At 42.5% G+C, this 27056-nt stretch overlaps 1 protein-coding gene across 5 annotated transcripts in view; it reads right to left on the reverse strand.

The window, feature by feature from the left end:
- Positions 1-8826: 8826 nt before the first annotated feature.
- LOC309653804 (uncharacterized protein) overlaps positions 8827-27056 on the reverse strand; it is an 85313-nt gene continuing 67083 nt past the window's right edge. The window contains exons 5-10 of one of the 5 annotated variants that reach the window (XR_014259516.1): positions 25107-25449; positions 23843-23965; positions 22486-22976; positions 18707-18747; positions 15819-16120; positions 8827-9979 (exon numbers count right to left, since the gene is read on the reverse strand). The gene's annotated coding sequence lies outside the window, so the exon portion shown is untranslated. Of the gene's footprint in view, positions 10596-12007; positions 12099-15818; positions 16121-16694; positions 16852-18706; positions 18748-22485; positions 22977-23842; positions 23966-25106; positions 25450-27056 lie in introns of those variants that run through there. The other 4 variants (XR_014259519.1, XR_014259517.1, XR_014259520.1 and 1 more) reach the window with 4 other exon arrangements.

Here is a 27056-nt window from a genome sequence, read left to right on the forward strand (position 1 = left end):
TTTTTTAAAAGAAGTTCGTTTATGATTTGACATTGAATGTCAAGGGAAATGCAAGACATGATACATTGACGCAAAGAGTTTTATTAATCTATTTTCACCAACGAACTAGTCTGTGTTTGTATGTTATGAACCATAAGAAGTATAGTAATAAATAAAAATAAAAAAGCACAGGGACCTCATAGTTCCCATTCCAAAGTTTCAGCCATGAATCAGGTACAACAATGTAAAACCTATCAGTTACAAAAGAGGTTGGATTCAAACTGGGTTTCTGGCAGACGGGACAAATCAAGGTCACCTGTCTAGATGACTAAACCCTTTTTACTAATATTTATGGAAAAGGCACTTCTATTCGTAGCGTCTGGTGATTTTAGGAACCAAGTGGAACCTTTCTCTTCTTCCTGGGAATGTCCCACTCTTGGAGAAGAACAGACAGGTTTATTTATTTATTTATTTATTTATTTTTCCTGTTCCTTTCCTACATTTGACATCAGTAAAAGTTTTAAATATCACAACTGATTTGGCTGTAAATGGAGAAACAGTACCAAACAAGATAAAATGAAAAACCCAAAGGACAAACAGAAAATCCTAAATAAACCCTCAAGTTTGGTCTTGGGGTTTTACATATACCAATGACACAGGAGATCATAAACAGCGTAATTATCACAGCAAGGATAGCAGTACACGGTGCACAGAGTCCCAAGATAACCCTGCCTGAACACCTTGCGGAGATCCTAACAGGTACTCTGGCCACACATTTTTACAATAAAATATCATCTTCCTCTCACCCATGTGTTCATAGCTGTAATCAGATCAATTATCCAAAATGCGCCTCAGAGGACTTTAGGGATTGTTGAAACATTCCCCATTTTTAAAGACAGAAATTCAAGACAAACAAAACACAAACTTCACTCACAAATGCCAGCATCCAAACAAACAAATGAACCTGTTCACAAATCGGGGAGAAGTCCAACAACTCTTTCCTCTCTCCAACAGTGTACCCCACTCAAATGCAAAACAAATTGGCTTATTCCAGAGAAAAAGCCCCAAACGGAGAGAAAATAAAGTTCCCAGCTGTACACACTGGAGTGACTTACCCTACCGTATGGAGCTCGCCAGCTGCCGAATGTCGATTCCTTGTTCCAACTGCCAAGCGCTGGGGTAGCCACTGTTACTTCAGAGAATTCTGAAGGGAAGATCCTCAGTACAAGTGGTCCCGGCAGATGCTAAGGCCTTACCTGAAAATTTTCCAACTGGGGCCGGCCATCCCACCTCTGCTTGGCAAGAGGCTGGAGAGAGAAACTCGGCAATGCAGCCCATGCCATAGTCTCTAACAGTTAGACGGACTCTCCTTGCTAACTAACGCCTAGCCTAAATCTCCCTTCTGGAGTTTTACATTTCCTAGACTCAGTGTTACCGAGACCAAGTTGTTGGGGAAAGGAATAGCGACTTTATTCAGAAAGCCAGCGGACTGAAAAGATGACGAACTCACATCCCCAAGAACCATCTTGCCTGAGTTAGAACTTAGGCTTCTTTTATACTAAAAGGGGAGGGAGTAAAGTCAAACACTTGCTGGTTCCGGTCCACCTCCAGAGGGGATGTGTTAATTTCTTCCTCCCTGCAGTCATTCACAGGTGGGCCTGGTCAGGATGTTTCCTAAGAGCTAAACAAAGGTTTTTTAGCTTAATGCTCATTACCTAGGAGGCAGGGTTCCCAGAGATGGGCCATTTTGTCTAATTTAAGCTTATAGGAAACATCCCTTTAGTGACGAACTTGTAATGGAATACAGAAGTTCTCCCCTATTACATTAGCACTACCTTCTAGAACTATATTAAAAAGGGCTGATCTCTATTCCACATGATAGTCCTTCAAATATTTTGTTAGCTGTTTTACTTTCCCCAGCTCTAAGAAAGCAGCAGAGCAAGTTGGCTAAAAGTACCAGTTCTAGATAAGAATACTTGAGTTCAAAAATATGCTCCTTCATGTACTAGCTGTATAAACTTGAGTGAGCCACTAGTCTCTCTAAGTCGGCTTTGTCATCTATAAAATGAGGAAGCAGGGATAACAATGGTACCTACCTCCCAAGGTTTTTGCGAGCATTAAGTGAGATAACAGATATTAATTCTAGACATGTAAGTACTCAGTAAGTATTAACCATTGCTGTGGTGATGGTGATTATAATTATTACTACCACTATTTACTCTTCTCTCACCCAGGCACTTCTAATCCCTTCAACCATTTCTCATTTACTAGAAACCTGGTCATCTTGCTTGTCCTTTAATGCCATCTCCAGAATTAAACAAAGGACCCCAGATGGGTACTGGCCCAAGAAGAGTACTAGACTATAGCCCCTACTTCTATAAACACAGCCTAAAATTCTGTTGCTTTCTCTGCAGCCACCTCACATAGCTCTTTCAGACTGGGCTCGAGGTTAACCAAATCTCCCAGACCCTCCTTCAGTGAACTGCTTCCTCATTCTGTCCTTGTGGAATTTTGTTTTTGGCCAAGCACAGATATAAAAGTTCATTCTTGATAAATTTTTTTCTTATTGGGTTTGTTGAATATTCCAGCCTGCTAAAATCACTATGACTGTCCTAACTCTAGCATAAACTCTGAATTATAAAGACATCAAATGTATCAGCTTTCATTGCCAGCTCTGGTGTTTCCTGTCTTCATCCATGTCTTGGATAAAATGTTGACTAAAATAGGGTCAAGATCAAAGCTTTGTAATCCTCTACTGGTAATATTGCTGGATATTAATAGTTATTGTCATGTAATACCATTATAGTTTATAAGATGCCTTTAATATACATAATCTAACTTAATCCTTATGAAGTAAATAGTGTTATTATCTTTATTTTGCACCTAAGAAATCTGTAGTTCAGAGAGTTTAAATAATGTGAGCAACGTCTCCCATCTGAGAAGTGGTATATCCAGATGCAAACCAGGGTCCTCTGACAACAAACTGAGTTGTTCGATCAATTATGAGACCACTTCACCTTACGTCATCCACCATGCATTTTCCCTCTTTATCCTTAGGCAATCCATAGGACCTGTCTCAAATGACTTACTGAAATACAGATTTATTTCAGTACCTTTATTATATTTTCCTCCTACTGCAAGGTGCCAACAAAGCACGGGGAGGAGGGTGAGGTGGGGAGGGAGGAAGCAGTTGCTGGTTATAATCATACCTACTTCTATGAGTTATTATTTGGATTTGACTAGAACACGGATATGGACTTGGCATAAAGTGGGTACTCACCAATGGCAGCTCTTTTCCTTATCATGGAAGCTCTCCCCATCATACCACTCTTCCTACAGGTACATGCGCAGGTGCTATTTATCCTCACTTATGGGATAAAGTGAGGATATCCTCCTTTTCTCATCAGAGCTCATCAGTGGAGCCTCTCTGTAATTAGACTTTTCATTTATATGTTTGGTTTATGTATTTCTGTTTTGTCTGCTTTTCCCTTTTTTCTTGTAGGAATATTAGGATGATTTGTTTTCCCTAGATTTTTGCATGCCTCTTTGGCCATTACCACTCCTGCCAGGGAATCATCCTTATATCCTCTGAATTTTTCAACACGCCAGTAAAAGCTCTAGGACACATGTCTGATGATGACCAGTATCTTCTTTCCTCACTGTGATAAATATAAAATGAAATAGTGACTTACTCCCAAGAGTGTAAATGACTAACTTCTACTTAACAAACCAGTTTGGGGGGTTTTGTTTGTTTGTTTGTTTTAGAATTACACTTTATTGGCTGGTTCCTGGCTCTGCCACTTAGTGTTCAGCCTTGACAGTATCATTTCTATTCTGAGTCTCACTACCCACAGCGGCAAAATAGGAACAGTAAAACTATCCAATGCATTGGGTTCTCAGGAGGATTAAATGAGATTATGTAGAACCCACAGCATCATGAAGGTATAAAATAAGTGCTTGCAAATGCCAACTATTATGAGCATAGCAATTAATTAGAATGTCCTGAAAACTGTTTCATTCTTTGTTGGTCTGTCTCATCGAAGGTACAAGCACTCCTAAGGAAACAAATAGTTTCCTCTGTACATTCAGGGCACCAGCTGCTGGATTTGCAGGTGGGTCTGTTGAGTTCCCTAATAGCAGACTTTGCCTAATCTCCCCTGGAGATGAAGGTACCCCCAATGGATTCAGCAGCCCACAGTCAGAGCTGCATACAAGAGAGACCCCAGTGAGGAATCTCAAGAAGGAAGGCAGCTCAGGGCCTTCTCAGAAGGGAGCAGCTGGGCAGACAGACAGAGCTGGGCAGTTATCCAAAAGCTAGGACTTTAAAAATACCCTGGGAGAGTTCACTCCATATGGGCTGGCTCTGTGTGTCCTGGAGCATTGGGAATGGGAGGGGAAGTCCCGTCTCCTGGAAGATAACACTAGATGGGAGCAGGGCGACCTCAGAATCCTCGTAGGCAGATCCTTGCATTCTGATCATGCAGCTTCTCTGGATGTTTCCTAAGCAAGAAATAGGTCAGGCTCTTTTCTGGGTCTCACCTCCAGAGTCTGGGCTCCCCTCTGTCATAGGTCTGGCTGGTAGGCTGCCAGGGACAACAGACTTCTTGGGTTTCCACTCAAGGACAGCAGGGCCCGGCCCTGACAATATGCTGGGGTACACAAACCCTGAACCACTGATGGATGACTCAGGCCCTACCTGGGAAAGATGAACAGCATGGTAACAAGAAACCGTCTGTTAGGCAATCATAAGCTTTTCTGAGCAAATTTCAAGCTCTTGCTGGAGAACTATTGAAAAATGTGGGGAAAGGTGCATGTTGCCTAGTTCATTCTTGATCTGTGTGCTAACAGCCAGGAAGCTTATGTAAGTTGCTTGTAATACAGTAAATGAAACGAACCAAACAAAAATCAAAATAGTCCCCAAAACCCCCAGTGCTTTGGTGGTATGGGGAGCAGATGGGGGGTTGACTGATCCTGAACGTTCTGAGTTCTGACAGGTGCTGAGCCCTCAAGGTTGACCATCCAATCAACCTTTAGGTACATGGTGCTTCAAGACTGTTAGAGAAATAATCCCAAAGTCACAAAACCAAAGATCTAGTTCTTCAGGAGGAGCAAAGGGCACAGTCAGGTGGGGAACTACAGGCACCCTCCACTTTGCACCACTTCACCTTTAGGAAAGACCTACATTAGTATTGTTTTCACTAACCGAAAGAAATCTGAAGAGGATTTTCGCTTTTATGAGAAAAGGTGAAAGCAAAAGTAGTGTTCGGCGTCTGTTCTGCAGTGCGCCCTTATAGAGGCAGCGCGCATCCTGAGCAGTGAAAGTGGCCCCGCCAAGCTCCTTCCCCAGAAACTGCACTCAACATCTCAGCATCCAGCTGCCATCGCTTGCAACTGTGTCTGTGAGCGTCTTGCTTTACCTCCATTTATTTTGTGCACCCGTTAGTAAGACGTGCCCTAAAGTAATTGCTTCTTTGCTTTAAGTCATTTCAAATTGTGAAGGTTTCATAGGAATGTTCTACTTTGTGATGGTGAGGGAAACCTGTATCTCGAAATCTTTCCTGTAAGTTCTGCCCAAGACTTCAGGTCTTACGGGGGGAAGTGTTCAATATTTAACTATTAAGTATTATGTTAGCTGTAGGATTATTGCAGATGCTCTTTATCATATTGAGGAAGTTCCCTTTTACTCTTAATTTGCTGAGAGTTTTTGACATGAATGGGTATTAAATTTTGTCAAATGCCTTTTTTCCTTCTATTGAGATGTTTATATGTTTTTTCTCCTGCACTCTGTTAACATGGTGAATTACACTGGTAGAAACATAGACCATAGCTCAAGGGTCCAAGGCACTGGAGGGTAGACACCAGCAAGCAGTGGTCCTGGAGGGAGACCGCAGATTGTAAGAACTTTTTAGTTTTTGGTTTCCTAGTGGTAAAACTCTCCACTAATTGCCACTTGGCTCTTGTCTCCACTGCACAGCTAGTCTTCTTAATAATGACAACTCTGAAGAATATACTGTAAGACAGTGTATTCTCTTGATTTTACTTTTAAAAAGTATATATTAAATGCTGTTCAAGCACTAGCGATGCCATTGCAGCCATTCCAGGCTGCAAAGGGATTCTCTGGATATGTCCAAAGTGTATGTTTTTATGCCTAAAATCTGTGTCAGTTGCTAGATAAGATATACACTAGACAGGCACATATAGAGGAAGAGCTGGTTAGTTTTCTTTAGGAAGAAATGCTCACCTGAAGGAGGTGAAATTTTCTGTTTACTGTTTACTTTTCTGTTTCAGTTTACTCATCTGTAAACTGAGGTGCAGAATGCCCACTTCAAAGGGCTTTGGGAGTTTAAATGACAAAAGAAATGACCACATCCAACACACTTAGTATATAATAAGTGCTCAACCAAAGTTATTTCTTGAATTAGTTAGAGATTGCATTCAGTCATAGGTAAGAGTCCCCAGTAAAAGTAGAAGATGGTAGCTGCAGCTCCTGCCATCACAACTGCACTATAGGAATTCTGTGTTTTGTTTTGTTTCATTTTTTCTTTCTTGTAGAACTTTAATGTGTCATTCCATTGTCTTCTCATCATAATGGCCTCCATTATTCGTGATGAGAAGTCAGCCATTATTCATACTCTTCCTTCTCTTTTTTTAGTATATTTTTAAAAATATGACAGCTTTTATGATTTTCTCTTCACCTTTGGTTTTCAGCAGTTTGATTACATTTTACCTAGATGTGCTTTTCTTTGTATTTAAATTACTACTAAGTCATTGGTGGGGTCTTTGGGTCCTGTCAAACTTTTTTCTGGGTCTTTGGGTCCTGTCAAACTTTTTTCATTCTATGTTAGGGCAGGTCTGTTTCAGTTTTGAAATTAGTCTTAGAGCATGGCCCTCATCCCTAAGTTATGGTCTTTCTGGAGTAATAACAATGTGTGCATTACTCAGGGAGGTGTCTCCACTCTGGCTGGTCTAAAATCCCAACATCTCCCAGAATCATTTTTCAGCTAATCTCCTCAAAATATTTGATCTCTAAAGTCTAGCCCTTTCATACATAGTCTGGTCCTCAGCCCAGAAATTGAGGTGAATTATCATGCTGACTTCTGAGGTCACCTCTCTGTACAGCTCCCTTTTCTCAGGTACTCTGTCCAAAAATTCCAGCTGCTTCAGCAGCCCAGAACTTGTCTCCTTGATTCCTTAGCTCACCAGGATGACAGCTCGGCTTGGCTTGCTCCTCCTTATGCTGAGCCAGAAAAGTGTCCCCAGATAGAAAGCCAGAATGCCCACGGGCTCACTTCTTGCGTTTCCTCCCCTCAAGTTCACAGTCCTACCCTGAATGTTGTCTCATACCTGAAAACAGATGCTTCATACACATTGTTCAGTTTTATAGTTGTTTTGGGAAGTCCAGCACTTCACTTACTTATATGGCTAGAAGCAGAAACCTACTGCCAAAAATGTTATCTATTTATTATTTTATTGGTAGCCCTACTAGTAGTAACACGATAACATCAACTCTTTTGTGGTCTACAAAAATGTTTAAAATACTTGACTTTTTAAATATAAAGCATATAAAGAGTTATATTACTAGGTTGAACCTTTCTCTAACTCCTCCTTATACCTCTAGAGGCAACTACTATCCTGCATTAATGTGTATCACCTTTACGTATATCTTTATACTGTTTTTATTCATGAACATATCCTCAAACAGGAAAATGGATAAGTAACTGGAATACTTAAACATTGGAATGGAGAGATGCTTTGGAGAGAGTATAGAAGTTGTATTAGAGAGAAAGATTCTAGAGGTAGGAAGATGAATTAGAAAGTTGTTGAAATGGTCCATGTGCACGTTGGTGAAGCAGGGGTTAGGGCAAGAGGAATAGATAAGGAGACTCAAAGGCCATTTACACGGAAGGAACAACATATTTAATTTGACTTAGAGCTTGAATTTTAAGTATATTTATTGGTATTATTTAAATATTTAGAAATATAGTTTTCCAAGTTATGGCCTGTTAAACAGTTAATGAGTGTCTACTATGTACCAAGCACTGTGCTGAGTTCTGTGGAGATGATATTGACCAAAAAAAACCCCATAGTTTCTGCTTATATGGATCCTTTGCTTGGCCCAAAGTCCATTCAAAAGGGACAAATCTAAACAGCTATTTTTCAGCCTGTTATTCAGCAGGTATGCATTCATAAGGCCATGCCAGGTGTGTTCAGTCAGTGCCCATTCTAATTCGTTGGCACCCTCTTCTAGTAGGTTGATTCTCCATTCTGATTGGTTGAGGTCTGCCTTGTATTAGTTATTAAGTATTTGACTCTCACCAGAAATAACCAGTAATGTGGCACCCAAAAGATAAGCTGAACGTATCATACTCTTTCTCTCAAAAGAAAAACATGGAAAGAATTAGCCCTACAACCCAAAATTGTGGATCACAAAAAACACGATTAAATAGAGGAAGTTAATTGATAGTAGGATTTTTAAAAAAGCAGACATATAACACTGTAATTGCATCACAGTCATGGCGTAGCATTATAGCTCTGCCTGGATGCTTTGATCAGTCTTGAATTCAGAACCATCTGTCAGCTACAGACTGTGTGAGCCTCCACCCTATTTGAGATCTCCTCTTCTTAGATATCCAAGGGGTCTCCTAATCACTTCACCTGATTCCTCACATTAACCCCCTACCCCCAATTTAAGCTGCTTTGAATGAGTATTTAACCCAAGAGACAAGCTAAAACTGTAACATAATGTATAATTCAGAATATTTGTCAAGCCATGACATCAATATTTTATCAAAAATGTTCATACCAATATTTTCATTAAATACACACACAGACACACACACACACACTCTGTGTCAGTGCAGGCATAGGCCTAATATATTAAGAACAGATGAGCAATCTAAAAGCTAGAGACACGTTTTTTTCCATAAGATGGCTTTAGTAGCACTTAATTGTCTTTAACTTCATTCAAAACAATTTTGTTAGATTGTATGTGACAGCTGTCATATCCACGTGCATTTTTTAAAAACTTATCAAAATTGGTGAAATTTTGTGTAGCCATTTTAATATTGAAGATGGAAGATAAAAAGCAACATTTTTGGCATATTATGCTTTATGATTTCAAAAAAGGTAAAAATGCAACAGAAATGCAAAAACAATTTGTGCAGTGTATGGAGAAGGTGCTGTGACTGATCGAACGTGTCAAAAGTGGTTTGCGAAGTTTCGTGCTGGAGATTTCTCACCGGACGATGTTCCACGGTTGGGTAGACCACTTGAAGTTGATAGCAATCAAATCGAGACATTAATTGAGAGCAATCAACGTTATACCACGCAGGAGGTAGCTGACATACTCAAAATATCCAAATCAAGTGTTGAAATCATTTGCACCAGCTTGGTTATGTTAATTACTTTGATGTTTGGGTTCCACCTAAGTTAAGTGAAAAACACCTTCTTGACTGTATTTCCGCATGCAATTTTCTACTTAAACGTAATGAAAATGTTCCATTTTTAAAACAAATTGTGACGGGTGATGAAAAGTGGATAGTGTACAATAATGTGGAACAGAAGAGATCGTGGGGCAAGCGAAATGAACAACCACCTACCACACCAAAGGCCGGTCTTCATCCAAATAAGGTGATGTTGTGTATATGGTGGGATTGGAAGGGAGTCCTCTATTATGAGCTCCTTCCGGAAAACCAAACGATTAATTCCAACAAGTACTGCTCCCAATTAGACCAACTGAAAGCAGCACTCGACGAAAAGCATCCAGAATTAGTCAACGGAAAACGCATAATCTTCCATCAGGATAACGCAAGACCACATGTTTCTTTGATGACCAGGCAAAAACTGTTACAGCTTGGCTGGGAAGTTCTGATTCATCTGCCGTATTCACCAGACATTGCACCTTCGGATTTCCATTTATTTTGGTCTTTACAAAATTCTCTTAATGGAAAAAATGTCAATTCCCTGGAAGACTGTATAAGGCACCTGGAACAGTTCTTTGCTGAAAAAGATTAAAAGTTTTGGGAAGATGGAATTATGAAGTTGCCTGAAAAACAGCAGAAAGTAGTGGAACAAAACAGTGAATACGTTGTTCAATAAAGTTCTTGGTGAAAATGAAAAATGTGTCTTTTGCTTTTTTACTTTAAAAACGAAGGCAATTTTTGGCCCACCCAATAGAATTTACTCAGTTCTCTTGACCTTATGTCTTAACAGATGATATAGAGCAGTGGTTCTCAGACTTCAGTGCCCATCAGAATCACCAAGAAGACCTTGTTAAAATGCAAATGTCTAGGCCCCATTGCCAGAGTTTCTGATTTGGTAGGTCTGAGAAAGGGCTCAATAATTTGCATTTCCAAAAAGGGTCCAGGTGCTACTGGTGCTGCTGGTCTGTGGACTACACGTTTAAGAACTACTGATGTGGAAAGTTCTCAGAGCAAGTTCATGTTTATGTTGGTGTGTATTTATGTTTCTCATCTTTAGAGAGTCATCGGCTCTGTGGTCACTCATTACTTTACAACACTATGTCATCTGTATTCCCAGAGTTAGATGGTGAGAAGCTGATATCCCAGATCAAGGAGAAGGTTATAAAGGAGCCATTTCAGTAATAAGGATTTTTCCTGGAAAAAAAAATGATAACAGGGAGATTTGAGGGTTTCCAGTTACTTCTCCAGCACTTACTGTGCTATAAATAAACAGTCTTAAGTATACAGTTGGGATCTGACAGTATTTCTTTAATAAACTACACTGGGAAAAGCTAATGATGGTGAGCCACAGATGTTTCTAATATCTAGGTGGTCATTATCACCCGCAGTACATCTCTAATTCACAACAAATTTCATAGCCCAGTGATGGCCCATTTTTTAATAGATGCAAAACCAATAACCAACAATAACACTAATTATTGCCTAGACTTGATATAGCTCTCCATTTTGTCAAATTGTGAAATTCCCACATGCATTCACTTTGCTTAGTCACACAGCTTTTCTGTGAATTGAGGCCATGCCCTGGTGCTTCTTCACTCAACTAATGTTTATGGGAAAACAACAAAAGTTAGGACCTGTGCTCTGTGTGGAAGCCAAAGGTGTTCAGGCTATGGTGACTTCAAGGAGAAAAGGTTACTGTAGAGGAGATGAGACTTCTGCAGAAATTACTGTGGCAGCAAGAAGTGGAGCAGGGCAAGTAGCTGAGGGCTCAGAAGAGAGCGGAGTCGCTTTTTGGTTGGAACGATCAGAGAAGGTTCTATGAAGAAAGTGGTATCTCAGCAGGATTTCAAAGGTGGACTTGGGTTTTGACAAGCATATGGGAAGAAAAGCAAGGACAGGGAATTAATTCTAAGTGCACCAGAGGCAAACTAGCTCAGAGTATATCCCATTCATAGTAAGTTAAGTGGTTCACTACTCATGTAAGATCCATGCAAAGGGATAGTGGGAGAGGAGATTAGAGGTGAGAAAAAAGGGGTTGTAAATGCTAGATCCAGGATTGAGAGTTGATTCAGTAGACAACGGCGGCACATTGACGTTTTTGAACAAAGGAATAATATGATCTGGAATCTACCTTTATCACATTCATGAATGGCCCATGACAAAGGAAGAAGAGTTAATGGAAGCAGTGAGATGACTCAAGAGGTGTACTAGTATAGGACTGACCCACGAGTGTACTAATCAAGGCAAGACCCAGGAGGCACCCGTGGGAACAAAAAAGTGGGGTATAAATGAAGGAGAGACAAAATATGGTAACCGATTGTATAAAGTTTAGGTTTTGAGAAGAGTGTTGGTACCATTAACCAAAATAGAAAAGTCAGGGGGAGTGGTATGTTGTAGAGTTGGGGAAGAAAATGATAAATACAAGTATAGACATGTTAGGCTTATACTTCTGTAAGTAAAGCCAGATGGAAATCTTAAAAGCAGCTGGAGACGTGGGGATTGAACTTCAGAAGAAAGTCAGAATAGGCCAGCTTATGCTGCCTTAACAAGCAGTACTAAAAATCCTAGTGACTTGAAACAATCGTGCTTATTTATAACTCACACACCATGGCCACCGCAATTCAGCAAGGAGACTGTTCATCAGGGACGCAGTTTCATGGAGGCTCCATTTCAGTGTATTCTCAGTGATCATGGAGACTGGGCAAGGGGAACATGGACAACCAGGAGCCAGTTAGAAAGTTGAGCAAATTTTAATCTCGTGTTAATTTGTGCTGCTTCTTGTGCACGATAGCAGCAGTAGAATCTCTCTTGGAAATAAACATCCCATATTATGATGTCTATGAATATAGGTTTCCTTTTCTACCCTCCCTCCCTCCTTCCTTCCCTCCTTCCCTCCTTTCTTTCCTTCTTTCCTTCCCTTCTCTTTCTTTACTTTTTTGGAAATCACTTATTGTATATAAGTTGTAATCCAGACCTCATGTATCAATGGGGAACTTTCAAATACAGCTATTACCAATACAAAAAAAACAAAAACAAAACTGCTGCCCAGAAGTGTCACATGCCTTTTTTTCCCCCTCACATTTCATTGGCAAAAGCAAGTCATGTGATCATCCTTGAGATCAGGAGAATGTGGATAAATAATCCTACATGTGCCTAGGGCAAAAGAACTGCTATCTGTGCAACTGCTGCTCTGACTCCCATATGTATCATCTAAGACTGAGACCCTTGATGAAGACAGAGCAGTAGATACCATCTTTGATGTAAAGAGGAGAGAGAGTGGAAAGCAAAACTCTAAGGACAGAAACTTAAGGAATACATAGGAAGAACACATACTTACAGAGGCAAAATAAAAACACATAGAAAAGCAAAGGGCTCAGTTTACTAGGGCCACATTCATGAGAAGCATCTCAGGAAGGTTCCTCACTACCAAATCTGGAGATAAGTCAAAAACAGCCGAGGCCAAGGAAAGACCGCTGAGTCTGACGTTGAAGGAGACATGGCTGACCTTCAAGAGATCTGCTTTATGGAGGCGATGGGGTCAGGCATGAAGCCAGACTGAGGAAGGAGTGATCGAAAGTGGAGACAGAACACTGGACTGCTGATAAAAGGAAGGGAAATAAGATGTCCACTTGAGGTAGCAGCAAAATCAAAGCTGCTTTGCTAAATGAAGTCTGGCAGTTTTTCATGTGTTCATTCAGCACATGTTTATTGAACATTTACTCTTGCCAAACACTATTTTAGGAGCTGGGGAGTGAGCAAGATAAGCTTTCTGTTCCCATGAAGCTTATCTTCCAGTGGAAGCAGACATACAACAAACAAGTGAGCAAAGGAATCAATGAGTGAAAGAGATCATTTCCAATTATATTTAGTTCTGATAAAACTAAATAAATGATATTTAGTTCTGCCTTCCCTTCTAAAAGGGAGTCAGAGGGTGGGTGGGGAGTATGGTCTGAAGGGTATGTCCTAGACTAGTCAGGAAAGGCATCTCAGGAGGGGATGCTAAAGGATAGCATCCTTTAGCATGTTGCCTCCTAAAGGGCAAGAAACATCAGCTAAGGACAGATCTGGAAACAAGAGTGGTCCACAGCAGGCAGAATCTCTGAAGGAAAGATCAAGTTCTCATAAAAAATGGGGAGGGGCTTCCCTGGTGGCGCAGTGGTTGAGAATCTGCCTGCCAATGCAGGGGACACGGGTTCAAGCCCTGGTCTGGGAAGATCCCACATACCGCGGAGCAACTAGGCCCGTGAGCCACAACTACTGAGCCTGTGCGTCTGGAGCCTGTGCTCCGCAACAAGAGAGGCCACGATAGTGAGAGGCCCACGCACCGCAATGAAGAGTGGCCCCCGCTTGCCGCAACTAGAGAAAGCCCTCGCACAGAAATGAAGACCCAACACAGCCATAAATAAATAAATTAATTAATTAATTTTTTAAAAAATGGGGGGGGGCTTCCCTGGTGGCGCAGTGGTTGAGAGTCTGCCTGCCAATGCAGGGGACACGGGTTCGAGCCCTGGTCTGGGAAGATCCCACATGCCACGGAGCAACTAGGCCCGTGAGCCACAACTACTGAGCCTGCGCGTCTAGAGCCTGTGCTCTGCAACAACAGAGGCCACGAGAGTGAGAGGCCCGCGCATCGCGATGAAGAGTGGCCCCCGCTTGCCACAACTAGAGAAAGCCCTCGCACAGAAACGAAGACCCACACAGCCAAAAATAAATAAATAAATAAATTTAAAAAAAAAAAATGGGGATTAGAAGAAACATTTTAAGGGACTTCCCTGACGGTCCAGTGGTTAAGACGTCACCTTCCGATGCAGGGGGTATGGATTCCATCCCTGGTCGGGCAGCTAAGATCCCACATGCCTCCCGGCCAAAACACCAAAACATAAAACAGAAGCAATATTGTAACAAATTCAATAAAGACTTTAAAAATGGTCCATATCAAAAAAATCTGTTAAAAAACATTAAAAAAGAAGAAGAAACATTTTAGCTAGCTGGTTGTGTGTGCGTGTATGTGTGTGTGTTTGCATGTAAATACTTACAGCAAATGAAGGTCTAGAAGAAATTTGCCTCTCAATGCACAGGATTCTTTGGTTTCGAAGGACACGCCTTCTCCTTCAGGCAACCTACCACAGAACCTGCTTCAGTAGCTTGGGGAAAATTGCTGCAGGGTAGAGATCTGCTGAGGCAGATTCTTTTTCTTGGTGTATTATATTGTGCAGAACGTTTCTTTTTAAAGCTTTTGAACCAGGCTTCTCATGAGAATGCCTTTTATATTGGTACTTGCATTCTCTCCAGTTTCAGTCTTGCAAATTTTAGTCAAACGTTTGTATAAGGTCGACCTTTCTCACATGTGACTGTGGGTATAGGGGAGGTTTTCCTGGGCCTGCTCATGGATTTTTTAAAAAGAGAAGCTTAAACAAATCTCTGCTGAACTCTATGACCAGCCCCACTGGTCTTAGGAGGGCAGTCATCAAGGCCATTATGATCTGAATTAAACCACCACTGGAAAAAAGTACATATATTTTAAATTGGGGGTATGCCAGTGTGGTGGGATGATCTGCTAAAAGATTAATTTGTGTTAACTTATTTCTGTTTATTCATAATATGTGTTTATTGTCCCCACTGCCCTCCCCTGCTATAACATAAGCTCTACAAGGGCAGGAATATCTGTCTGTTTTGTGCACTGATGTTTCCTCAGTTCCTAGACAGTGCCGGGCACAGGGGAGATGCTCAGTAAGTACTGGGTGAATTTGTCTTTCTTCTCTTTGTAGTGGGACCCTGGCAGGAAGGAAGGTTTTCCTTGGGCTAGTGCCAGAAGGTAGCCAAGTTCCTGAGTGAGGTGTTCTGTCCCCCTCGAAAGCCCTACTCCCGACATGCAGAGAAAAGCCTGTGCTCAGAACAGCAGGCTGGAGATCAAGGGGGACAGAGGTGTGAGGACAGGGTCTCGGGGACAGGTATCAGACCTTCCCGGAGTGTCTGAGTACCAGGGACAGAGGGTGTATCTTGCAGATTGCCAAGGAGAAGGAGGCGCCCCTACTGCTTCCGGGGGGGAAGAGGGTTACAATGTATTCTTCTGATTTACATAAACTCAAAATTTCCAAAAGATATCTTAAAGGCCAAAATGGGATGAGAGGGTGGGGAACATGGCCACGGTCCACATGTACTTTTTCCACACGTGCTATGTGTATGGGGCAGAGTGTAAGGGCTTTCCAGTCATTTTGTCACCCCAGTCTCAAGACCATCCTGGAGGCAGGTATAAGTGCAATCTCCATTTTATAGGCAAGGGGACTGCAGTCTGGAGGATGGTTTAACCTGGAGCTGGTGGTGGCTAGCGTGGCCTGGAGAGGAAGGGCTAGAGCCACCGTAGTCAAGGACTCACAGAAGGGTCGTGAGCAGGATCTCGGAGCTGGGGAGACTCACCCCAGAACGGAGAGGTCGCCCCCAGTGATGAGTGTGGAGGCCAGGGGCATGGCTTAGAGACAGGTGGGGCAGGTGAACTTGACTGTGGCCTTGGATCCCCGCTCGGTATTTCACATGGCGGCTTCGTTTTAATATGCCAGCAATTTGGGGAAATCTTGGCCCAGGAGGTTTCAGAAGACAAATTCTGCTTTCAGTACATGCGTTGATGGCGGGAGGTTGGCTTCAAGCAGAGCTCAGCAAAAGCAGGAAAGGTGCGGGTCGGAGAACCCCAGCCCCCGTATAGCCATGCCGTGTTCACAATCCTGGTTCAGTCCCACATTTCCAGTAGGAGAGAAGGAAAACAGAAGAGGGTAAGTGAATGCCAAAAGCCACTCTGCTAAATTTAATTTAAAACAGAAAAATCACCAATGGTCATTTTGGAAATGAGACCCTTTCCGTGCAGAGCTGGGCGGGCTCAATAGCACCCTTCAAGAGAGCGGAAAGCTCATCTTGCCCCGGGCCTTCCATGAAGCATCCTCTCGCCCGTGGGAGGCCAGGAGGGTGTCTGATTTTCCACCTTTCTGCTCCAACAGGCTGGGCACAGGGTTCTCGTTAGCAGAGAAGGGTGCAGAGGAGCTTGGTCTGCATGAACCTGTATTCTCCTGGCCTAGGTCACAGCCACGTGTCTCCTTGTCCCAGTGTCCTGAGGTCCCAGGAAATGTGCCAGGCAAATTCAGGGGGCTCTGACTTAGGGGGTGGGCTTGGGGCCATTCTTTTGTCTTCAGCCTCGTTTCCTTGTCCTCCTCAGGGCTGACCTGAAGGGTCAGCATCTCCAGGGCCAGCTGTGTCGCTCCTGTGCTCGGGCAGAAAACCCGCTGCTCTTTGGTGACTGACACTAGCACTGGCTCTGGGAGGAGAGGTCAGACTCGGGCTTCTGACGAGACGGCCAAGGGTGTTTCGTATCTTCTGCTCTGTGAGCACGGTGTGTACTCACGGCGCTAAAGCCCTGTGTCAGATGGATTCCCGCGTGCGCCTCACACTCGGCTGGTCGTTCCTGCAAAGAGGAGCGTCAGTAGGGACGTTGGTCCCAGAGAATCTATTTCCACAGGTTTGAAAAGCTACGGGGCTCTGGGAGCATTTGATGATTGAGAGAGATCAACACCATGTTTGCACCTTTTCAATTCCCCCCCAGACAACCTGAACTAATATGTGAGAACAGAGAAAATTGGTTCCAAGGGAGACAATACTCAGGGTCAGATGACCCTGGCAGCCCCTCCCTCCTCTTTTCTATCTCTCCAGATCGTTAGGGCCAGCACAGTGTCGCCTCTAGGAAACATCCTCTGACCTTTATTAAATATGAAGATTTCTCTCTTCTCTCAGTTCCGATGCTATCTGCTATTTCAATTCCATTCAACCTACGTTTACCAATCTCCTACTTTGTTCCAGGCAAATGAAAACGACAGTGACACCATCCTACCCTCTCGGGGACTTGGAGGGGAGATAGGAATTCATTAGCGCGTCATAGTGCATTAATATATACTGCCTTAGAGTGTTTATTCAACTCAGCTGCATGTGTATATATTTATATTACATAGATATAGATACATATTGATATATAATTGGTTTTCCCATAAGACTAAGCATTTTGAGCATAGGGGAGGTATGTTGTATGATCATTCCCAATGTTCAAGGTATAAAGCAAATGTATAATAATTCCTTCTAAAATTGAAAGGAAATGAATTTGAGGTGGTAGAGCCCTATGGTCAGAGCATCTTCTGGAAGAAAACCAGCAAGTTATTCATGTTGTTACAACTAAGCATTCATGGTTGGTTTCACTTGCACTCTTTCCGCTTGAAAATAACCCTAACCACTTATGTAGTTAGAACAGAATGGAATCCTGCTGCTGATTTCAGGAATACCTTGCGGGCTGATTATTTCCAGGCTTATCTTTTCAAGGCAGCCAAACAGGCCAGTAAGGAGCAATGAGGGATACTCATAAAGGGAAAAAAATTAAGTTGGATCCTTATCTCATACCATACACAGAAATAAATTCCAGGTAGATTAAAGATCAAGATGTAAAAAGAAAACCTAGATGATTAGAATATCTCTTTGTAATCTTGAGATAAGAAAGGCCTTCCTAAACAAGACAAACAAAAACCAAAAAATTCAGGAGGCATAAAGAAAAAGATTGACAGATTTGAGCTTATAAAATTTAAAACTTCTCTAGTAAAGAAAGAAAAAAGTCTTTGTTTTTTTTAAGCCACCAAGTTGGAGAATATTATCCGCATAGATGGAGATCAGTAAGAAAGGTGAATTTTTTTAAAAAGATAATCTAAAAGAAAAAAAGGAGGGGCTTCCCTGGTGGCGCAGTGGTTGAGAGTCTGCCTGCCAATGCAGGGGACACGGGTTCGAGCCCTGGTCTGGGAGGATCCCACATGCCGCGGAGCGGCTGGGTCCGTGAGCCACAATTGCTGAGCCTGCGCGTCTGGAGCCTGTGCTCCGCAACAAGAGAGGCCGCGATAGTGAGAGGCCCGCGCACTGCGATGAAGAGTGGCCCCCGCTTGCCGCAACTGGAGAAGGCCCTCGCACAGAAACGAAGACCCAACACAGCCATAAATAAATAAATAAATATAACATGAATGAACCTTGAAGAAAAAAAAAAACTTTAAGAAAAAAAGGATTTTAAAATGACATAAACAGAGAATTTATAAAAGTTTACAAATGGCCAATACAGGATACCTTTATTTTTGTTTCTTAAGGTAAGCTATGCTTTTATTGCTGTTAGTCTGTTTTTGTCTCCATCTTAGCAAAATTCATTTTGTAATATGATTTCACAAAATATAGCACCATTCTGTTACTAAAATCTTTTGGAAAGAAGTAAAGAATTTTATCTTTTGGAGATATTTTACCTCTTTGCAGTCATCTAGAATCCAGGTTTCCTCTTCATGACCTAGAAAAGAGAGGAAAAGTTCACCAGGGCTTCGGCTTTGAGAAGCCACAAATGGAAGATAAAAGTCATGGACCATCATCACCATGGCAGAGCCTCCTATTCATTGCCAAAAGTGAAGCCTCTTTGACTGTCACAGGGATCCAGCGTTCTCAACAGAGATGAGCTAAATGTGTGTTCCTTGGTGGCTTGGAGTAAACAAAGAGTTTATTTCAGCACCAGTGATGGTTCAGACCTGTCTCATTCAAAGGCAAGCTGACTTCAGATCACACATAAAGATAGGATGCCATTGTATCCCCAGGCATTAAGGCCTAAATACACTCACTTTCTCATCACCTGACCCCATTTCAGGGATAGTCACTTCTATAGCCATGTGTTGCCTTGGTCACCCGGGCACACAGAGCCAAAGAAGAACTAGGAGAAATACATTTATATATCTATGAAAAGGGCTGTCAGGAGAGCTGAGAAGAGAGATTCTGAGAATTGGAGACCGACTTTGAGAGAAACAGGAACAATGGTAACTCAGATAATGAGCTATGAAGGTAAAAGTGCAAGTTTGCTGAGTGTGATTGGAAAGAGAACTAAGAAGTGGATTAAGAAGTGTTGGGAATGTTTGTTAGTCATATGCCTAAGGTTGCTAACATCAGCTTTTTCTAACTCCCTGCCAGGGCTCAAGTGCTGGCAAAGTCAGTAGCACAGGGAAGCTGCCCTGCCATCCTCCCAGCCTTCCTCTTCCCTCCGTTGTGTGGAAACCATGGCATCCAAAAATTATTGCTGGCATGTTTGGAATTCTTAATGAAATTTTTCTTATTTACCTTAACAAGGTGTCAGATGCTAAAACAGGTATCCCACTCATGTTCCTACCTCATGAGTGTAAATATATTGGGCAAATCATTGTCTGTCTTATTTTGCTGTTGCTGCCCTAGTATGAATGAACTCATCCTTCTTTCCTTCTCCTTCCATATCTTCTTCAGCATAATAATAACTGTTCAATTGTATATATTCATAAACATGTATATATAATATATGTCATTTAAATATGTACATGATTATATATTTTAGGGAGTGTTTTGTAATAAATATAAAGTATACACATTATGTGTGGTTTAGAGAGCATTGTGGTGGTGGCCAGGTGCAGAACAGCTGCAGGAATCCAGGAAGGTAAGTCAGCACAATACAGAAGCAAGTGAACCCTGGGGGCATTGTGTGCATCCCACTGGTCTAGAACATTAGTGCCCAGGGGGATGGATTCAAAGGGGGGAGGCAGATCAAAGGCCACCACAAGTATTTATAGGTTTTAAAAAGAGTTACACCCACAGAGGAAAGGGAAATTAGAAATGCAAGAACCATTATGGCACTCAGAGACAAACAACAGGGACAACTGTCTGTCTTGAACTTAGACAAGTAACCCCCTCTCCCAACCCAAGTATTGTCACTTAGGTGACTCTTGGCTGTTGTTCCCCCATTTGGCATAAGCAAACACGAGTCATGCTCTCAACCCAGGCCTTAATTTTCACTGATAGAGTGGCAACAAACATGCATTTACAAAAAAAAAAATCACAAAAGAGAAAATGAAACAATATTTCATGAATAAGAGTCAGAATAAAAAATAAAGACCAGAACTACAAAGACTTCAGATACTGGGATTATGAAATATAGAATACAACCTGATTAACGAAACAAAGTAGGAATTAAAGACACTAGTAAGGAGCAGCAGGTATCAAAGTGATAATGTTCAGATGAAATTTGAAAAATATCCAGTAGAACTTATAGAAGTAAAGACTATCATAAATGAAATATAAAATACTAATCAATGGGTTAAACAGCAGTTTGGACACAGCTGAAGAGAGAATTGGTGAACTGGAAGATAGGTCTAAATAAATTACATGGAAGAAGAGGTGTCAAAAGAGATAGAAAATATGAAAGAATGGTTAGCAAACATTTAAGATAGAGTAAAAATGCCAATATACATCTAATGAGAGTTATAGAAGAAGAGGACAAAGAGAACTGGTTAGAAGCAGAATTTTAAAGCAAACGAGACTGCCCCTTAGTAATGTAAAATGTTAATAATAGGGGAAATTGGGTGTGGGGTATATGTACTACCTTCTATCTTTACACTATCTTTGTGCTTCTGTAAACCTAAAATTGTTTTAAAATAAAAAGTTGATTAGCATATCTCCTTTCCCAGAGAGAGAGAGAGAGAAATTTTCCAAATACTATGAAAGACACAAATCTTCAGTCAGGAAGCCCTATGACTTCCAAGCAGAATAACTAATAAGAAGGTAGACAAAAGAACGTACTTAGACACATTATAGCAAAACTGCAGAAATCAGAGGCAATGACATCTTTAAGACAGCCAGTGAGAAAGGAAAGATAACCACAAACAAGTGATAATTAGACTGACAGCTGACTTAGCAGCAACAATGGAAGTCAGAAAATAGTAAGACAATATCTTCAGTATGCTCAGATAAGATAGTTGTCAAGCTAGATAGATATACTTAGCAGAACTACTTCTCAAGAACAAAGGCAAAATAAAGACATTTTCAGATAAACACTGAGGAAGTTGACCTCCAAACGCTTACTAATTGAAATTCTAAAGTCTATACTATAAAGAGAGACAGAAAGAGAAAGAGAGGAAAAAAAAAAAAAGAATCCTCAATAGGTCTGAGATACAAGAAAGAAGGGTAAGCAAAATTTTTTAAAAATTCTGAATTTGGAAAAATCTTACATTGATGTTATAAAAAATAATATCTAGATTATGAGGTCAAAAAACAATGCTCCCTTTGAAAACTGTAGGGGAATCCTTACTCGTCTACACAGCTTCTGGTAGTTTGCTGGCAATTTTCGGCATTCCTTGGCTCGTAGATTGCTCCTTCTGGTCCTCCATGTTCACATCACCTTCCTTCTCTGTGTGTCTCTCTGTGTCCAAATTTCCCCTTTTTATGAGGACATCAGTCACATTTGATTAGGACCCACCCTAATAACCTCATTTTAACTTGATTACCCATGTAAAGACTCTATGTCCAAATAAGGTCACATTCTGGGGTTCTAGAGGATAGGATTTCAAGATATTTGGGGGAGGGAGGGGGAACAAGTCAACCCGTAACACAATCCCAATTCTAACTGGTGGTTTTAAACTCCGGACTTCACCCTTGGTTCTAATTGCTACTGAATCTTTCTTTTCCACCGCCCATCCTTTCAAACCTCCAAAGCCCGTGGTGCCCATGGTTCCATGCTCCTACACTGCTTATTATGGGCTAAATTGTGTCCTCCCTAAATTCATATGCTGAATCCTAACCCTCAGTACTTCTGAATGTGACTGGAGATAGTCTTTAGAGAGGTGATTAAGTTAAAATGAGGCCAATAGGATGGGCTATAATCCAATATGACTGATGTCCTTATAAAATGAGGAAACTTGGACATGCAGAGAAACACCAGAGAGGTGCATGCACAGAGGAGATACCTTGTGAGGACACAGTGAGAAGGTGGCCATCTGTGAGCCAAGGACAGAGGTCTCAGAAGAAACCAAACCTGTTGGCACCTGATCTTGGACTTCCTTCCTCCAGAACTGAGAAATCAATTTCCGTTGTTTAAGCCACCGAGTCTATGGTCTTTTGTTCCGCAGCCTGAGCTGACCAATCCACTGTTCAAAGCCCCTCCTGGCTGCATCTGGCAGTGCTCCTGAGCACTGTCCCCAGGCCTAACTCCCTCCTCCCCTCTGCGGGCTCTTCCTTGACTTACATCTCAGTGTGTGAAGTCCATGGAGCCGTCTTATCAGTTTAGGTAGGCGGCATGGCCACCCACAGGGTTTGTTACGCTCCCAACACTGTCCAGTGTGGCCTTTGATGCCACAGCACCTGTGGCTATGATGAGGGGCGATGGGAGCAGACCGAAGGATGGATTCCAGCAGCCGGTTTGAGACTATTGCTGGGCTCAGAGGATGTGAGAGAGGATCACGTGAACATCAGGCAGCTTGCTGAAGGAGAAGCGTGACTGAAAAGCTCCGTTGAGACTTGAAACTCTTGTTTATTCCTGTAGGTCCAGCAATGCAGAAAGAAGGAAGCCAGCCCTTCTAGCCTCTTCTACCTCCACATTGTCATCAGGCTCTGGAATTTTCCTTCCTTGGATTTCTCCTGGAAACAGCTTCCTTTACTTGGTGGATATCCAGATGTTCCCCTACCCCGTGGGGCTTTCCTTCTTCTTCTGGTTCTCCACTTGTTTCCTGGCCTCTCCTGCATAACAAGGGTTAACACAGTAAAGAGCCTTGAGTGTTGAACAACTCACTGTTCTGGGCTCCGTGGACACGGCTGTGGTCAAGGTTGACGTCAGGAGTTTATATTCTTGTGCTCTGGAGGCCGTAGCTAAACAAACAAGAAAACTTTCGGGGAGCCAGGTGCTGAGAATTAAGATGGGGAGATGAGATGGCAATTGATCAGGGATGGCTTTAGATCAGGTGGCCTTTGGTGCAGCTCTTGGGGTTGGGGAGCAATTGACAATTTATGATCGACAGTACTCTTACTCAAGCTGTGAAAGCACCAGGTACACAACAGAGTTCTGGCCTCTTGGCTCTAAGTTACAAAAAAGTAAATGTTTGCTTATCTATACCAGACAGAGGGGGTAACCAGACCCGGTTAGAAAGTGAATAAAAAGTGCTCCCAGGTCCCATTTCCTTTGCCTATTTAAAGGGGATTTTTAGCCATCTGGAAGTTTTCTTATCAGACATTTGATAAGGAAAAAGGATGTTTTGAAAGGTTGTTACCCAAGAACACATAAACCAGGAGAAACATATTTAACCTACCCTGGTACCTTCTTGAATTCCCAGACACTGAAAGGCCATTTAAAAGTGACTTGGGATCCCAAAGCCAGGCTGTCCCTTAGGCCCCAGCACTAAGTCCAGGGGAGCCCTTTCAGATGGGTACACTTTTGCCAAGGGTCTGAGGGCAAGGGAATGTAGCATCCCAGGTCTTACAGACATGCCCTGTGGAGCTCTGTGGCAGCACTACGTGGGAGGGGCGCAGGGGAGGGGGCTGGGGGCCATACGGGGAGCATAGGGGGTGCCAGGAGCAGCTGGAGCCTCAAGGCCTCCCCTCAACCTCACCCCAAAATGGCAGGAGAGAGCGCTTGGCTCTTATCGCTGATGCACTGATGTTCATTCCAGGGCCAGCACACTGACCTTCAGCTCAGGAAGTGACTTCTTGGTCAATTGCTGCTTTGGAGGGACCTGCCAGGATTTGAAATGAAGCAGCAGTTCTTGTAACATCCAGTCATAAATCTAAATCTTTTTTTTTTTTTTTAACTGAAGCAAAATAGTGAGATAACTTGATGTTTCGCATGCTTAACATTTAGAACAGATTATAGCAATTGAATACCCACATCATAAGCTGCTTCATTTAAGCACAACACACGTACCCAGGCTCAGCTTCATGTGATTTGAGTCTCGAGAGTGATTCTTCTTCTGCCAAAGTTTTTAAATCTTAGGCTGACTAATAAATTTCAGCCTAAGGATGAGGCCACCTGATCTCCAGTCCTGGCCCTCACTGGGTTGAGCAAAGGTGCCTCTCTGGGCCTCAGGAAATCCCTCTCTGAGATCTCACAGTGTGGTGTGCACACACTGTGTGGTGTGTACACATGGTGTGGTGTGCAATGCCCAGCTCTTGTGCCCAAAGTGTATCATCCCAGATGACCACAGGTAGTCTTTGGGATGATGTGAGCAGAGAGATCTATGAGATTACATTATGAATCTATGGCTAATAATGGCTATTAATAATAGATGCCACTCACCCAGTACTTCTCATGTGCTGGGCACTGTTGCAAGCATGCTTTGTTTGTCTTAATTGTCCTAGTTCTCATTCCTCATTTTACCAATGAGGAAACTGAAGCCCAGAGAGGTTAAGTAACTTGCCCAAGCTCAAACAGCTCTAAGCGGGGAGCCAGGATACAAACCCAGGCATGTGAGTGCACCCTATGCCTTCTAGCCTTTGGGTATCAGCCCTGAGATCTCCCCACCAGCACTGACATGGAGGGATGAGAATGGGATGGAGCTAGAGAGCGATGCTGACTCAAAGATGGGGGTGATTGTCTCTGGGCCCGTCCCAGAGCTGGGGAGAGAGAGACGTGGAGGCAGGAGGGATGAATAAATACAAAATGGGTGATCCAATTTAGAAAAGAAAAAAAAAAAAATCATTGCCCCATGACCATGAGCAAGGTGCAGTGTTTTAAAATTTCCCTTTCAAGATAATTGCTGTAGACCTTAGAAAAATAAATCTAATAGAAGAAAAAAAGAAAGGCAAAGGGAGCCCAGTGATTTGAGTATGAATATTCAGGTTTAAAACATCTTTTCCCCTTGAAATACACCCTCTTACCTTGGTGGAAAGTCCTGTTACTTTAGGTTTGTCTCAACGCTCACTCTGAAGGCTGGCTGGGCTTGTCAGTCAGGACCATCTGTGCTGGAATGAGGTTTCTTCCAAAGACCTGATTATGATTTTTCTTGGAGCTACACCTGACCTCATACACTTAAAGAGGAACGTCTTCCCTTCTGCTTGCTGTCTCCCTTCCTGCCTAAATAGGTGCTTGCCTGATACTCTACAGGCAGGATAGCGGGAGGCAGGTTATTGGGTTTTCGGAGAAACCGTTTCCTTTTCGTAGGACATAGCTGCAGAACCCGGGAAGTGCAGAGATTCAGCCAGAAATGTTTGCGGGCTTTGCCTGAGGACAAAACATCCAGAACAAAGTGAAGCATTTAGTCAAAGCCAGTGGACCTAATCTTTCCAACCCTTTCTTTGTTTTTTTTTCCTACTCAAAAGTTGTTAGAATGAATTCACCTTGCTTTTGGTGGGTTTTCTTGTGGATATTTGTTTGGACTGACTGCATTTATACACATGCTTGTCAATAGTTTCAGCCCTTCTGTGACCTAATCTGGGCCCAATTGATAACTATTACAAGGCGGGTGCTATGAAGATGAGGAAATGGGAGAGAGTGGGCTTCACAGAAAATTATGAGAGCCCCTGACTTTAGAGGCTTCCATTCAAATGAACCCACCATCTAATGTTTAAATAGGTCCATTTAAATAAATGCATAAAGTACAAGAGACTCATCCCTCTTGTTGGAGCCGGATGGTTAAATAAGACTGAATTAGAGATATTATTATTGATAATAATGGTAAACGACACCATTTATTGAGCATCTATTATGTGCTTGGCAACGTTATCGTGTGGGAGGTACTATCTCTATTTGGATGACAGAAAGCAGACCCTGTGAGGCGCCAAGAGCAAGCAGTGGCAGAGACGCAGGTCCGAGTCCAGAGTCTGTGCTCACGTGGCCCCAGATGAAGAAAATGAGACACAGATTCTCATGATGTGACTTACTCATGCACGGGTGCAAAACTTGCTAATGAATAAAGCAAAATAATAATAAAAGGAGCTGGTCTGAGGACCTGGGATTGCCTGGGTTCAAAACTGAGTTATAAATACAATTCCAATCATGAAACTCTCCATATGACACTGGATACGTTACTTAAACTCTCTGAGCCTCTACTTCTTCATCTCCAAAATGGGCTAATAATGCTTAGTTCATAGCATTGTCATGAGGCTTAAATTAGATACACCATGTTATGTGCTGAACTCAGGACTTGGCACATGGTATGTAATTGATAATGTTGGTTATTGTACGGGTCTTCAGTGAGAGCAGGTGACTATTTGTCCAGGGTGCTTTTCTTGACCTTTTACCCTCATGCCTCCACCTCCACTGCTTCCTGCAGGAGTCCTGCAGTGTCAGCCATTATGCTCTTATACTGCTAACTCCCCTTGAGGTCAGAGAAGCAGATGGCTGGGGATGGAAGGCAGTCAGGACCTTGGCCAACATGCCAGTTGAAGGTCCTGGCCAATGGCCTTGACTTTGCCAGCGCAAACCTTTTTTTATACCTGACAAGGCAAACTACCACGTGTCAGGTCAAGACAAGAACAGGGGTGTAAAGAGAGAGCCAGCCCATGAGATAGGAACAGGGGTAGGTCAGAGACCCCCTGGAGGTCACTTTCAGCCCTATGATTTGATATTGGCATAAAACTGAAGGCAATACATTGAACTCTGAGACATTCCCACCTCCCACCTGACCTCAGTCTGGGCAATCTTCCTGTTAGTCAAGAGAACAAGCCATAAATCTCCCTGTGGACGGGAGTGCTGGGTGCACAGTGAACTCTGCTGTCTCGTCTGTTTTCCAGAAAGGGTTGATGGATCCTTCTCCTCACAGTTATTTCAGCACAGTAGAATTTCAACAAGACAGAAATAGAAGACAGAACGGTTGGTCCTGTCAAAAG

The sequence above is a fragment of the Balaenoptera physalus genome (assembly GCF_965194825.1).
Source record: "Balaenoptera physalus genome assembly, contig: HAP1_SCAFFOLD_1213, whole genome shotgun sequence".
NCBI classification, from domain to species: Eukaryota; Metazoa; Chordata; class Mammalia; order Artiodactyla; family Balaenopteridae; genus Balaenoptera; species Balaenoptera physalus.